At 38.7% G+C, this 13,214-nt stretch overlaps 1 long non-coding RNA gene across 2 annotated transcripts; it reads right to left on the minus strand.

Moving 5' to 3' along the window:
* Positions 1–3,900: 3,900 nt before the first annotated feature.
* Positions 3,901–5,663, minus strand: LOC311276534. Of its 2 annotated transcripts, XR_014625072.1 has the most exons (4): positions 5,373–5,663; positions 4,221–4,322; positions 4,095–4,134; positions 3,901–3,984 (listed from the first exon to the last, which is right to left on the minus strand). It is a non-coding gene; the product is annotated as an uncharacterized lncRNA (long non-coding RNA). The 2 variants fall into 2 exon arrangements; XR_014625073.1 differs by having other exon boundaries at positions 4,221–5,663.
* Between the last annotated feature and the right edge of the window lie 7,551 nt (positions 5,664–13,214).

Genomic DNA, 13,214 nt, shown 5'->3' on the forward strand with positions numbered 1-13,214 from the left:
TTCATCAGCATCGTGACCTCTGTCAATAGAATAAACAACAAAAGTGCGTCAATGAATCAGTGCCAGCAACTTTAATCTCTGTAGTCCATCACTGGTTTATAAAGACAAACAGGTAACACTTTACAATAATGTTGAATTTGTTAACATTACTTAATGCAATATATAACATGAAATAATTAATCTTTTAATGAATTTACAAATATTTATCAACACAAAAACTATTTTTTTCCCCGCCATTTCAAGTTGTATACATTAACATCAGTTAAATTATTATAAGAAAAAACGGTAACACTTTAGAATACTGTTCCTTCATTAATGAATAATTACACAGGAACAAACGAGTAACGCATTATTAACATTCTAGTAACTACTATTAACTAACAAGAAACTCTGATTAACAAATTAGTAAGTAATAGCGCTCAGATGAATGTAGTAGTTCATTATTAGCTAATCAATAACTACTATTTTTTTCATACCTCCCAGATAACTACTATCTACAGGTTCATAATTAACATGAATAATGCATAATTTATAATAAAAGGTAATGGTAACCTCAAGTATTACTACATCATTCTAAAGGAACTACTAATTATTTGGATCAGTATTCTAAAGTGAAAAACATGATAACTACCTAATATTGACTGAAGTCATTGTAAGCTTTTGAGATTTTTGTAAGCTTTTGAATAGTAATTCCTTCCAATGGTTTTGGTCACACTTTAGTCATTACTAGTGTGTTCCCATGATCTTCACTTTAGAATACTGATCCAAATAATTAGTAGTTCCTTTAGAAAGATGTAGTAACACTTGAGTCATTATAAGCTTACAAAAACCTTAAAACTTACAAAGACTTCAGTCAATATTAGGTAGTTATAATTTTTTTCACTTTAGAATACTGATCCAAATTATTAGTAGTTCCTTTAGAAGGATGTAGTAACACTTGATTAATTACTAATGAGTTACCATTACCTTATTATATATTATGCATTATTAATATTAATTATGAACCTGTATATAGTAGTTCTTAGTAGTCTTCAGTGAGGTATGAAAAATAGTAGTTACTGATTAGCTAATAGTGAACTACCACATTCGACTGAACTAGACTTACTAATTCGTTAATCAGAGTTTCTTGTTAGTTAATAGTAGTTACTACAATGTTAATAGTGCATTACTCATTTGTTCCTGTGTAGTTATTCATTAATGAAGGAACAGTATTCTAAAGTGTTACCGAAAAAAAACAAAAAAAAACAATGATTAACAGTGAACAATATATTAAGAAATTAACATTAGAACCTAGATAAATAAATGCTGTAAAAAATTGTTTATTGTTAGTATTGAATTTAACTGAATTGCAATTTAAACTAAAGTGTTTAAAACATATCATTGACTAGAAAGAGAAAGGTCTTGCTGTGAGACTGATCAGTGCTTTCTGATTGCAAAAAACTGTAATTTGATGTTAGGAAAAGGGAGATACTCAAATAAAACATGCACAGGTTGGATGTCTATCATTGAATTATCGCTTAAATTCTTTCTATTCGTCTCACAACATTATTGTATGGCTGCAGAAGACTTGGAACATTAAGCACAGGTTGTATGGACTACTTTTATAGAGCCTTTTTGTAGTTTGACATCCTGTGCCCCCCACGAACTGCTGTTGTATGGAAAAGATCTGTGAAAATCCACAGAACAAAATAATAGCAGGTTTGGAATGACATTAGGGTGAGTAAATAATGACAGAATTGTTTATCTGAATCAACTCGTCTGAACTGTTTCTTTAAGTGGTGTCCTACAGGCCTTTTTTTGGAGCTGTCTATGGTGCTGATGTCAGTGGGAACATTTGATGGTGCTGACTGGACAGCTCCGGAAAGCCAAAAATGGCTACATCCACAAATAAATCTTATAGAGCCAAATACCGTATTGTTAGCCAAATGACTGAGCTGGATAGAGCAAGAACAGTGGCCTATAACAAATTCATTATTAAACTGCAGACTTAGGATTACAGGAAACTTATAATGTACACTCAAAAAAATAAATTGTTGAATGAACATGATTTAATCGTAGCACCCATTATGCATCTAATCAAATCAAGTAAACTTGGAAAGCTTTGAATATTTTATTTGAACACAATATTGATTTGTAGGTTAAACATGATTTTAATATGTCAATGCAACTTCTCTACAACTAATTGAATCAAAATGTTTGTATTGTGTTAGACTAATCAAATTTATTCTCATTCACTCAAAGCACTTCCATTCAACACAATTCTGCCTTGTTACATCAACTAGTTAATGTCTTGTTCATGTATGGTTTTGGTAGTTTAATGAATATCTATCTTTTTGTTTCAATTAGATTTGTTTTAGATGACGGCACTAAAGCCCAATTTATACTTCTGTGTCGAACTCACGCCGTAGCTACGTCTTAGGCTGTGTGTAGCGCGCGTACCCTTCGGCGTACCCTGACGTGCACCTCTCCAAAAATGTAACAACGCGTCAACTCTACGCGGATGCAAGCGCTGTGATTGGTCTGCTAGGATCACTCCCTGGGGTTTCACATGCTCCCTCTGCATGTGTAATTGTGCGTCAACGTGGACAACGACGCAGAAGTATAAATGAAAACCAACGCGTAGTCTATAGCGTAGAGACTCCGGCGTAGGTCCGACGCAGAAGTATAAATCAGCCTTAAGCATGACATTACCAAAACTTCAGTAATCTATAAAAAAAAAAAAGTACAGAAAACATGCAAACAATTTAAAAAAAATATTTTATTTTATTTGAGCTCAAGTTCAAACAGTATATCAGTCCAAATAACAGAGCACAAGCCTGTGCAATGCTACTCATTTCACTGAGGACTTCCACATCTTCAATTATGACACCAATGTCTGCTGGGTAATTGTCAGACAGCACTCCCCCACAGTTTGCTCCAAGGTACTTTGTGACTCAATGTCTGAATCCTGTGGGACGAAATATATGAAAGATCACAAACAAAAATTAGCTCAAATATAGATCACAAGAATTGCACATTATACACTCACTGGCCGCTTTATTAGGTACACATGTTAAAGGTATAGCGGAGGATTTTCTTTTTCCGGGTGGGTAGTGTAAACTATTGGTCCACCTAAGTGTCAATCATTCTGGTGATATGTTTACGTAAGGCCGTCGTACGTGCTCGTCCCTTAGTTTTCGTTTTCTGCGCATGCGCACTTTCAGGTGTTTATGTGTGGTGAGCTAGAGCTAAGCCATTCATTGAAGCTCGCCGTTTCACCGGGTCACCGAGTGTTTTTGGGAGATTGTTTCACACGATGGCGTGCGCTGAAAACACAGGTTGGGCTTCCCACTGATGCCTCAGTCGCGAAGTTTCTACTCGACAGGTAAAGTTTGGCATGCTATATGGAGAAAAAGTGCAAATCTTCTTTTGGAAAGTAATCTTGTATGAGCGATGCCGACAGCAACTTGTAAACAGAGCGTGCACGAGGAGAACCTCGCACACGTTTAATAGGCGTTCCCTCTCGGGAGCAGGTAGAGTGTTGCGCATGTGCATTTTTTCAAAAAGTGGAGAGGGCGGTTCTTATCTAAAATTCGGAAAGATCCTCCGCTATACCTTTAAGTAAACGTCAGTCCGATACAGGAAAATGTATTCTACATTTACAAGGTTATAATTTCTCAGGTTTTAAGTTGAAACTGTCAGAAAGGTGATAATTCTACTATGTTTATTATTGAGGTCACAGTGGGTGCTGGGCTGTCATTGCAGTGCATTATATTATAAGATTTTTATAATTTATTTGGCCACCATATTTAAATGAATGAGGTGGCTAAAACATTAGAACCATCTTAGAATATAATGCACTGCAATAAAACAAAAGCATGGGCTTTTGAAGCTGTATTTTCTTATCAACTCACCATATATGCCTTCACTAGTTTTTCAGGGTCTTCTTTCAAGTAGGTGCACAGAGACTTGATGACACAGGCTCTTCGGGTATGCAGTGTCATCCTGTGGGGTGGGGACAAGATTAACTCAAACTTAAATTTAAATATACACAAACATAATGATTGCCGCTTACAAAACAATGGTATAGTTTATAATGCTTAAGTAACTTGTACCTACAACTCTCCTTTGCAACACACTGCCACATACATGTCCCTGAAAGAGAAAGAAAAGGAAAGTTCAGTAATCAAGGATAGTTAGTTGTACATTACTGTATGTGAGTGTTAAGAAAAACGACTTACCATGTAAAAAAGGTGAGGTTCACACCAGAAGAGCAAGGGGCCAGCCGCCAGCTTTATATTGTGATGCATTTCTTTTTTGTATGAAGAAAAGGAACATTTTCACTGTGAAAAAAAAAAAAGTGTCTAAAAGTTAATCTGCAAAACTGCAACTTATTTACCCTAATGTGTATGCTAAGGCCAGAAAACAGAAAAACACATAACACAAGCAGTATTCTCCTAATTTCAAAGAATGACTTTAAAAACTGGGCCAAAGAAAATACCACTACATGTTGTTACTAAATATCAAGTGTTTTACTTATATTAATAACCATATTCCCTGAATAAAACCATGCAAACCTATTCCATCATGACTTTAATTATAGACTATTCCTTTTGTTAGGACATTTCAAATGTATGGTCGACTGCATCATAGATTTTACTTGACAATTTTTGCATACTGTATTCAATAAACTGGGTAGCATGTGGCATTTTGGAACTATGTTTGAAAAGACAGAAATGTCTAGTTACAGAACGTTTAAAGTAATATTTTTTTCTGATATACACATGAAGGGCCAGGCCAATATTAGTTAATTTAGATAATAACAACAACAGTCCCTCCGTTGGCACACTCTCAGCAAAATCTCAAAAGAGAAATAAATAAAGCTCTAAACGTTAACATGAAAGGATAGATGAGAAGTGCACATTGATCATTCAACATTAACTTCTGTTGTTTCTGATGTAACCGATAGATTACGTAAATATACCCCGGGTATGTCGTAAAAATGCCACATTAGGCATAAACCAGCTAACGTCACACTAACTTACAAACAGAAAAAAAAAAAAAAACGAGTGTGTTCGACTCTGCATTCACCTTATCTCCTGTTTTACCCTCCCATGGTTGAGGTAGAGTTCAGGTTTAACGTGGGTTATGTAGTAAATAGTTAGGCGCGTAGCTAACATTGAATTGTGACAGAAATGCACCAAATTGTAGCGCATATATTAACGTTAAGGTGAAACTCGTATCGACGAAGACACATGATTGAACCCAACATAGCCTATGCTTCAAGTATGGGAAAATAAACCTGCAGAAACATCGCCACAGTGTCTAATAACTTATTTTTAATCTATAATCCCACAGTATTAATTACAAACAGGTACATATCAAGTACTTACCTTCAATATCAAGGATGCAGAACAATTAGACCGCTCAAAAACTCCACTTATAGCCGTCTCTGGACTCGCGTGTGCCCGAACTTCCCGCCGTAGTGCTGAGCATGCGCAGTGACTCACCAGAGAGAATTGTTGATATGAAGCGCTTCAATCTCGTTGAATCAACAAGTGCTGATCTAATTCATTTAATTATTTCTTAATTTAGTTACAAGTAACAAGAATGAATCATTTAACAGAAGTAAACTCGTTATATTCTTATTAATCAGACATATTTGTATCATGCAAATCAAGCAAGTGGCTAGTTGACTTTTTTGAGTGTAGATTAAAATCATGAAGCACATTCATCTTATTGGTACAATCACCAGTGTTAAGAAGACCCGAGAGAACCAACTCTGTAATATAAAGCAGTTTGCATCACGTGACACGTTCAGGATGTCTGTAATTTGATAATATTGAAGCAGTACCAGCTCAGATAAATCTTTGCAATAATGTCAGACGCAATTGTGAAATCCTTGTTCATCTCTCTTTTACACACAGCGTGACAATGGCTCGTGAATTACGTGACCGTGAAAGTGGCGTGAAATCGCTCGAGTGTTGTAATTAATAAAAGCCCTAAAACCTGATAAACTGCAGCTTAATGATTACACGACTAATTATGGAGGGCGGATAAAAGACATCACGGTGCTGCACAGACCTGATAACCCTTTAAACAAGCCGTCTTTATCCTTGCCGGCGCACTCTCTATATTAACCGCGTGAAATATCACATGAAAAGACAGGAAAGGAGGGGAGTGGTGGAATTAGCTGGGTTGTATAAGCAATTATAGGGGCATGGTATGTAGCTAAGCACACTAATAGGTATGTAGAGGAGGCATTATTCAATTAAAGTGGCGGGATACAGTGCAAAGGAACAGAGATGCGGTGACAGCGCCGGTGTCTTCTCCTTATGAAACAACCTATTTAAGCTAAATCAACTCCCACTTAAGAACAGCTGTAATAAGCACGGAGGAGACGCGCGGTGGCCCGCGGGGCCTCATCCGTCATGCTGTAATACCCAATCAAAATGAGTGATGACACCTTGCACTGTGCCTGCTGCATCCCTTTCTAGCATTACCCTGCTCTTTCTCTGCGCCCAGTTCCTGCTTGAACGCCGTACTTTTTGAACGTGTTCTCAGAAGTCAGTGTCGGGTCCCAAGTGCTCACATGAATCAGCAACTCTGCAGCTTTACGGTAATGCTGAAACCGAAAGTCATCTCTTTTGAGGAATGCTGTGTCTCACTGGTTACAAAAAACAGGTTTATTTCTGTGACTGTATTGTGGCTGTCCGCCAAAAACCTTCATTTAGCTTTTGAGGAAAAAGTGAATGAGTTACTGTTTCGTTCCGAATGAATCAGTGTTTTGAATGAATAGTCTGAGAGAATGACAACCCGCTTGAGTGAACAATTCAATGACTTGTGTATGTGTTACATTCTGAATGAATTCGTGTTTTTGAATGAATGGCTTGAATGAATTATTCAGTGAATCCCACCTGAAGACAATAGGTGTGTTCGATTTGAAACGACGCTGCGCAGACCGATCGGTGTAGGCTATGAAGAATGATAAGAGGCAGATCCGTATGTTTTTCGAATCGCTCTTGTGATACTTTGATGTCATACACTGATCGGTCTGGGCAACGCTGCTTCAAGATAAACACACCTAGTCACTTGTTTAGTTTCTGAATAAATCAGTGTTTTGAACAAATCGTTTAAGTTAATTATTCAATGACTCATTTGTAAAATAAGTCACTTGTTTCCTTTCTGAATGAATCAGTATTTTTGAAAGAATTGCTTAAATGAATGTTTCAGTCAATCTTGTGTAGCTTCTGAACGAATCATGTTTCGGAACTAATCGCTTGAGTGAACAATTCAATGACTCACTCATAAAGATAGTCACTGGTCGTCACTTACTGGCGTAACAATGTAACCTGTAGAAAGAGTCACTGAACAATCCCCACCACTTAGACGCAGACTGACAGCCTGTTTGGAACATGCAAGAATTTATGCATAAATGAACTTAATTTTAATAATGAAAAAGCACAGCAAAAACAAAATATTTCTGATTAACTCAGAAAAGCAGCGGATATGAAATGCAGCTCATCTGGAGTGTTCGAAGAAGATTCAAAGAACTGTTTTACTTCTCTAATTTTCTTGTTTGTTTTTGCCTCCCCCCCCGCCTCCCACTCTCTCTTTCTCCTTCCTTCTTTCTTTCTTTCTTTCTTGCTCCTCATCAGTGCGTTGTGCTCAGTAATGACTCCCACTGTGGCAGCGGTGCCCCTTTAAGGCTGGGCCCCCCTCCCCATGCATTATTCATCAAAATCAAATGAGGGAACAACAGGAGCAAGAGACATGGTGCATGCCACTTCCTCCTCAACTCCCCAAGGTGCCCCCAGCCTGCTGGCCCATCTCTCCCCCTCTCTCCACCCTGGCCTAGGGGTTTTGGGGACCAACTTGGCACCCCTTTCATGGTTAATTCTATGGACAAGACTTTTCTCTACCAACCCTGCCCTCTTCCTCCTCTCCTTCACATCTGTTGCACACCTCAAAGGTGCACTTTTCCTCATTAAAAAGTTTTACAGATGAGAAATGAATAGCAGCCTACTTTTTAAAACAGCTGTTTTAAAATCATGTCCACATGAGCTGAAGACTCCAGACATATCAGCAAGCTTTTTTTATTTTTCAAGCTTTTTCAAGGCGGCGGCCATTTTGAATCACATGATTTGTTGAATTCTACTTGAATTATGTCAGTATAAATCCCCTGTTATTGGACACTTTTGCTTGCGGAATATATTAATTCTGGCTGACTTCTGTATCGGTTAACACTCAGATTACACTCTTGCCTTTAACCAATGTTTACAGATATGCTTGCCTGACGCTTTACGTATGATGTACTTTGAGTTTAAACCTTATGACAACCGAGTTCCTAAGGTCCATATGTGATTATGGACATTGAGATTTGAGGGTAAGCCATGTCTTCTTTTTTTATTTTTATGTTTGGCCTCAAGTGTAGGGGCGACTCGATAAAGTGAGCGCATATTTACATCTTTATCTTTGACAGCTCATGCTTTTGCCTTAAGGATTACATTAAAAGTGTGTTGAAAGTGTTGTCAGTGACGTCACAGCTTTCACACACAAAACAATTTGTAGAACTTAGAAGATCCGTTCTAATATTTGCATGAACACGGGAGGGGGTTGATAGACTATCCTGGTGCTGTTGCACAATGCCGGTACATTGATTACTTCAGAGAGAGAGAGAAAGAAGGAGGGAGGCATGATTTGATGAGTGTAGTTCTTGTATCCCCTGCTGTTAAAGGCTGGTATGAGAGCTGAACATTACCACCTGGGGCAACCTGAGTTCTCCTCCTAATACAATCAATTCAATCGGCTGCTTTAATCTAAACTCACCTACACCTTTAATAACTTTAGCTGTGTTCAGACTCTTTTCAAGGCAATGCTCTTTACACGTAGCTATCTAACATCTTGTGTGTACTGACATCTTGCAAATGGATACAGTCTTAGATTATTACTTTTCTGAAGAAATGGTGAGTACTGCTTACCTGTGAAAGTTGGCACCACAATTCCAGGATGTTTCTGGGTGGTTGTTTGGGTGTTATTAGGCCATAGTTGCTGGGGTGTTCTGGGAGGTTGTTAGGATGTTTCTAACGTAAGTCCATTCCAGGCTGTTCTGAATGTTGTTAGGCTGTTTCTAGGTGGTTGTTTGGGCAGTCTCAGTGGTTGTTGGGAAATTGCTTAGGTGTTCTTATTGTTTTATATATATAGTTTTTATTATTTAACTAATCTTTTAAATTATATTTAGTTAATGATAGTTTTCACTCTATCATTGCTCATTATTATTATTATTATTATTTATTTATTTATTATTTATTTATTTATTTTTCATGTTTACAGGGTTTATTCAGTTTTATTTTAGTTTTAATATTTTAGGAGCGCCAAAGTTAATGTGTTAACTGGTATCAAATAGATTTTAAATGTTTAAAAGCATTGCATTTCTCAACAGTCTAATGGAAACATATTTTTTTAATGTTTTTGAAAGAAGTCTCTTATGCTCACCAAGGCTGCATTTATTTATTAATAATAATAATAAACGGTAAAAACAGTAATATTGTGAAATATTATTACAAATTAAAATAACTGTTTTAAATTTTAATATGTTTTCAAATATAATTTATTCTTGTGATGGCAAAACTGAATTTTCAGCATCATTACTCCAGTCTTCAGGGTCTCATGATCCTTCAGAAGTCATTCTAATATGCTGATTTGGAGTTAAGGTAACATTTCTTCTTCTTGTTATTAATGTTAAAAACAGATTTGCTGCTTAACATTTTACTTTTAAAAACAAATATTTGATAAATAGAAAGTTAAATGAATAGCATTTATTTGCATTTATTAAATGGAAATCTTTTATAACATTATATGTCTTAACTGTCACGTTTGATCAATTTGATGCATCCTCGATTAATAAAAGTATTAGTTTCTCTCTCTTTTTATTTTATTTTTTATCTTACCGCAAATGTTTAAATGGTATCACTGTTTCCACAAAAATGTTAAGCAGCAAAGACTGTTTTCAACATTGATAATAATAATAAATGTTTCTTTAGCAGCATATTGGAATGATTTCTGAAGGATCGTGTGACATTGAAGACTGGAGTAATGATGCTGAAAATTCAGCTTTGTTTTCACAGGAATACTTCTTTTTTTTTATTAAAAGAGAAAACAATTATTTTAAATTGTAATAATAATACTGTTTTACTGTATTTTTGATTACATCAGTGCAGCCTTGGTGAGCATAAGAGACATCTTTCTAAAAACCTAAAAAAATGGTAATGTTTCCAACAGCCACTGTATATAGCTGATAGGTTGCTCTGCCTCTACAAGCCACATAAAGTTAAAGCATCAGTTGGTAGAGGATGAGTTATGTGCTGAATTTGAATACTTAAATAAGCGATTCATTCAGATCTCTGAGTATGAGCAGTAGTAAGGATGCTTGTCCACTAATTTTTTCCCCAACTATATTCTAGGTAGGCTACTGAATTCAAGACAAGCCAAACTGTCACAGTTTCTCAAGGCTCCTCACCTGAGTTAGATGTTCTGGGTCACGCACTGAGTTAAGCGTCCTCGCAGATACAGCTCTGTATATGCGGCCCCATAGGCAGGGTGTGGGCTATAAGTGGAGCAGAATTGGGTTAAGATGATGACAGTGGCTTAGACTGAGTGATGTGATGGGTCTGTCAGCAGGCTAATCTGACTCTAATGGGTCTGACCTGTACAGGACCCATCTGGCCCCCAGGACCCCTCTGATTGGCTCTATTTATTATGGGCTAGAGGGACGGGGACGGTTTGCATAGTCATTCCACTTTCAGGTCCAATTCCTGGAGTCCTGATGAGCTCTGCCCCCCTCCGCCTCCTTGTTTCTCCTTCGCTCTTCTCTCCTCCACACCTTTCTCATCATCTTTTGTTTCTTCCTAATGGTTCAATTAAAGAGGTTAATTTCGAGACGGCCCTCCTCAAATCAGCTCTCATCACCTTCCCCTCTTCAGCCTCCTGACCGCAGCACACAGGCTGCATTTATTATTCATCCCAATCAAATAAGAGCAAAGGCGGGCTGGAGCAAGCTGCTTTTCTCCCCGCACCCCCTTCATCCCGCCATCTCTCCTCTCCGCTCTTTCTTTTCCTCTTTGGAAGAATTGCCTTTTATTGAGTGAGTCGGCACGCACTCTCGCACGCACACACACACACACACACACACATACACGCACACTCCCGGACCCCCCAGCTTCCCACAGCCCTTCCCTTTCCTGGAAAATGAGCAATTCTCTCATTGTAATAACGCGCCTCTGTCATCGGCCCATTATCGGCATGATAAAAGATGAAATATTCGCGGCGGCTGGCCTCCTAACCTGATCTGGGCGCGATATTGGAGCTTTGGAAAATGAGTTTTATCTGCTTTAATATACTCCTTGGCAGACTGACCCTTGAAATTAAACATTATTACAGAGCGGATATTTAAAAAACCGGGGCCACAAATTACATCAAAATGAAAATATTAAGGAACATTAGGAATATATCAAGTGGCGCCGAGCTGGATGTGGGGAGCGGTGGCAGGGGCGCAGAAGCGTCGCCGGTGTCACGGCAACGGGAGAGGGGAAATAATAACAATTCAGCCAGTGCCGCTGTCATGTGTCGGGATAAACTAATTATCCCCTCCGACACTCTCATCGCCAGGCTTTATTAGGAGACGAGGATCTTGTAGAAGTGTGTGTGAGAGTGCTTTTGTGGAACCCCGTCAGGTGTGGAGTTGTTGACACCCTTTGTGCCTTATCTCTTCACTTCTTAAAAACTTTCAGACAGACGCAAGGTCCTTGCGGTTCCCGAGTTTTATCTGTTTAGGTGCTGAAGGACGTAAACAAAGTGCATGCCGGTTGGATCCGGAACTCGAGACTGAGTCTTTCTCCAGCCTTACAGGTGATTTGTCATTTGGTGATGGGATGATGTGCAATGCAATAAAATCCCCGAGAAAATGCGATTTGAATAGATTTCTGACAGAGAGCCTCCTCGGGATGTAGGGATAGAGGGATGAGCGAGCATTCGCCCCGGAGGACAGAATTAGAAACTTTTACTTTTGGCCAGGCCTGTTTCTTTCTCTCTTATCTCTTCTCTCGTCGCTTGGTGATAGAAAAACTTTGCGCCAACGTTGAAAGTGTATATTCTGCACAGCACTGCCTTCTTGGGATGCTTTGCATGCTGACAGGCACATGAACTTAAATATACATGCATGTTCCAAGTCCAAAAAGTGTGTGTGGGTGGGTATGTGTGTGTGCGTGTGGGGGGGGGGATACCTGGATTTGGCTGTTATCATAGTAAACATTGCAGAGATGTTTCACAAGTGTTTGGAGAGCAAAGCGATATCAGGCCAAGGGAACCTGCTGTTGAGCCGTCAAGTGAGTGATACGTGGAAGATCTTCCCCAAGTGAGTGATCGCAGAACGCATGGGAGAGCCTGTGATAAGGAGAGGGAGAAAATTAGCATTCATCCCAACCAAGGAGAGAAAAATAAAACAGAGAGACCAAATGACTAACTGAAGGAAGACTAACCGCAGGGGTTTGCTACTGGAAGGGGGGGAAAAAGCGGTGGAGAAAAATGGATCTCCTTTCCTCCCACTCTTTTTCTTTTTTCTCTCTCTTTCTCTACCCCGCTCAGGCACTTGATTCATTATGCTGATATGCACAGTATTTGCTTCCTGAACGGGGCTCCTTCTTTCCCTCCCCACTCTTATAAAGACACACACACACACACACACACACAAAATAGGTGCCGGTGCCATAAATATAGCAAATGACAGAGCCTAGCAGCAGAGCAAGGTCAGCCACAGCCCCTGATGACAGTGCTGTGAGCACTGCAGTGCGTTCTTGTTAGAAATACACACAGATAGCTCATTAGCAAGGGCCCCTGAGGCCCCCAACCTCTTGTACTCACACACACACACACATAAACGTAATATATATTTCAGTAGTGTAAATAAACATACTTACCCTTACGCTAGCAATATAACCGCACAACACAGTAATATGCATACGGAAATATAGCCACAACTTACATTAATGACTTGATGGCTCGCGCAGACTGACTGAGTGTGAGTGAGACAGAGCAAGAGAGAATCAGGGAGTTTTGATTCGACATGGCCACCGCTGTCACTAGATAAGCGTTTTCTCTGTGAGGGTGTCATGTTTACATTGGCACCCAAATACCCTGAAAGGCATTATGTCAGCACACTAATACACACATGCAAACAC

This window comes from Rutilus rutilus (genome assembly GCF_951802725.1).
Source record: "Rutilus rutilus genome assembly, chromosome: 17".
NCBI lineage: Eukaryota > Metazoa > Chordata > Actinopteri > Cypriniformes > Leuciscidae > Rutilus > Rutilus rutilus.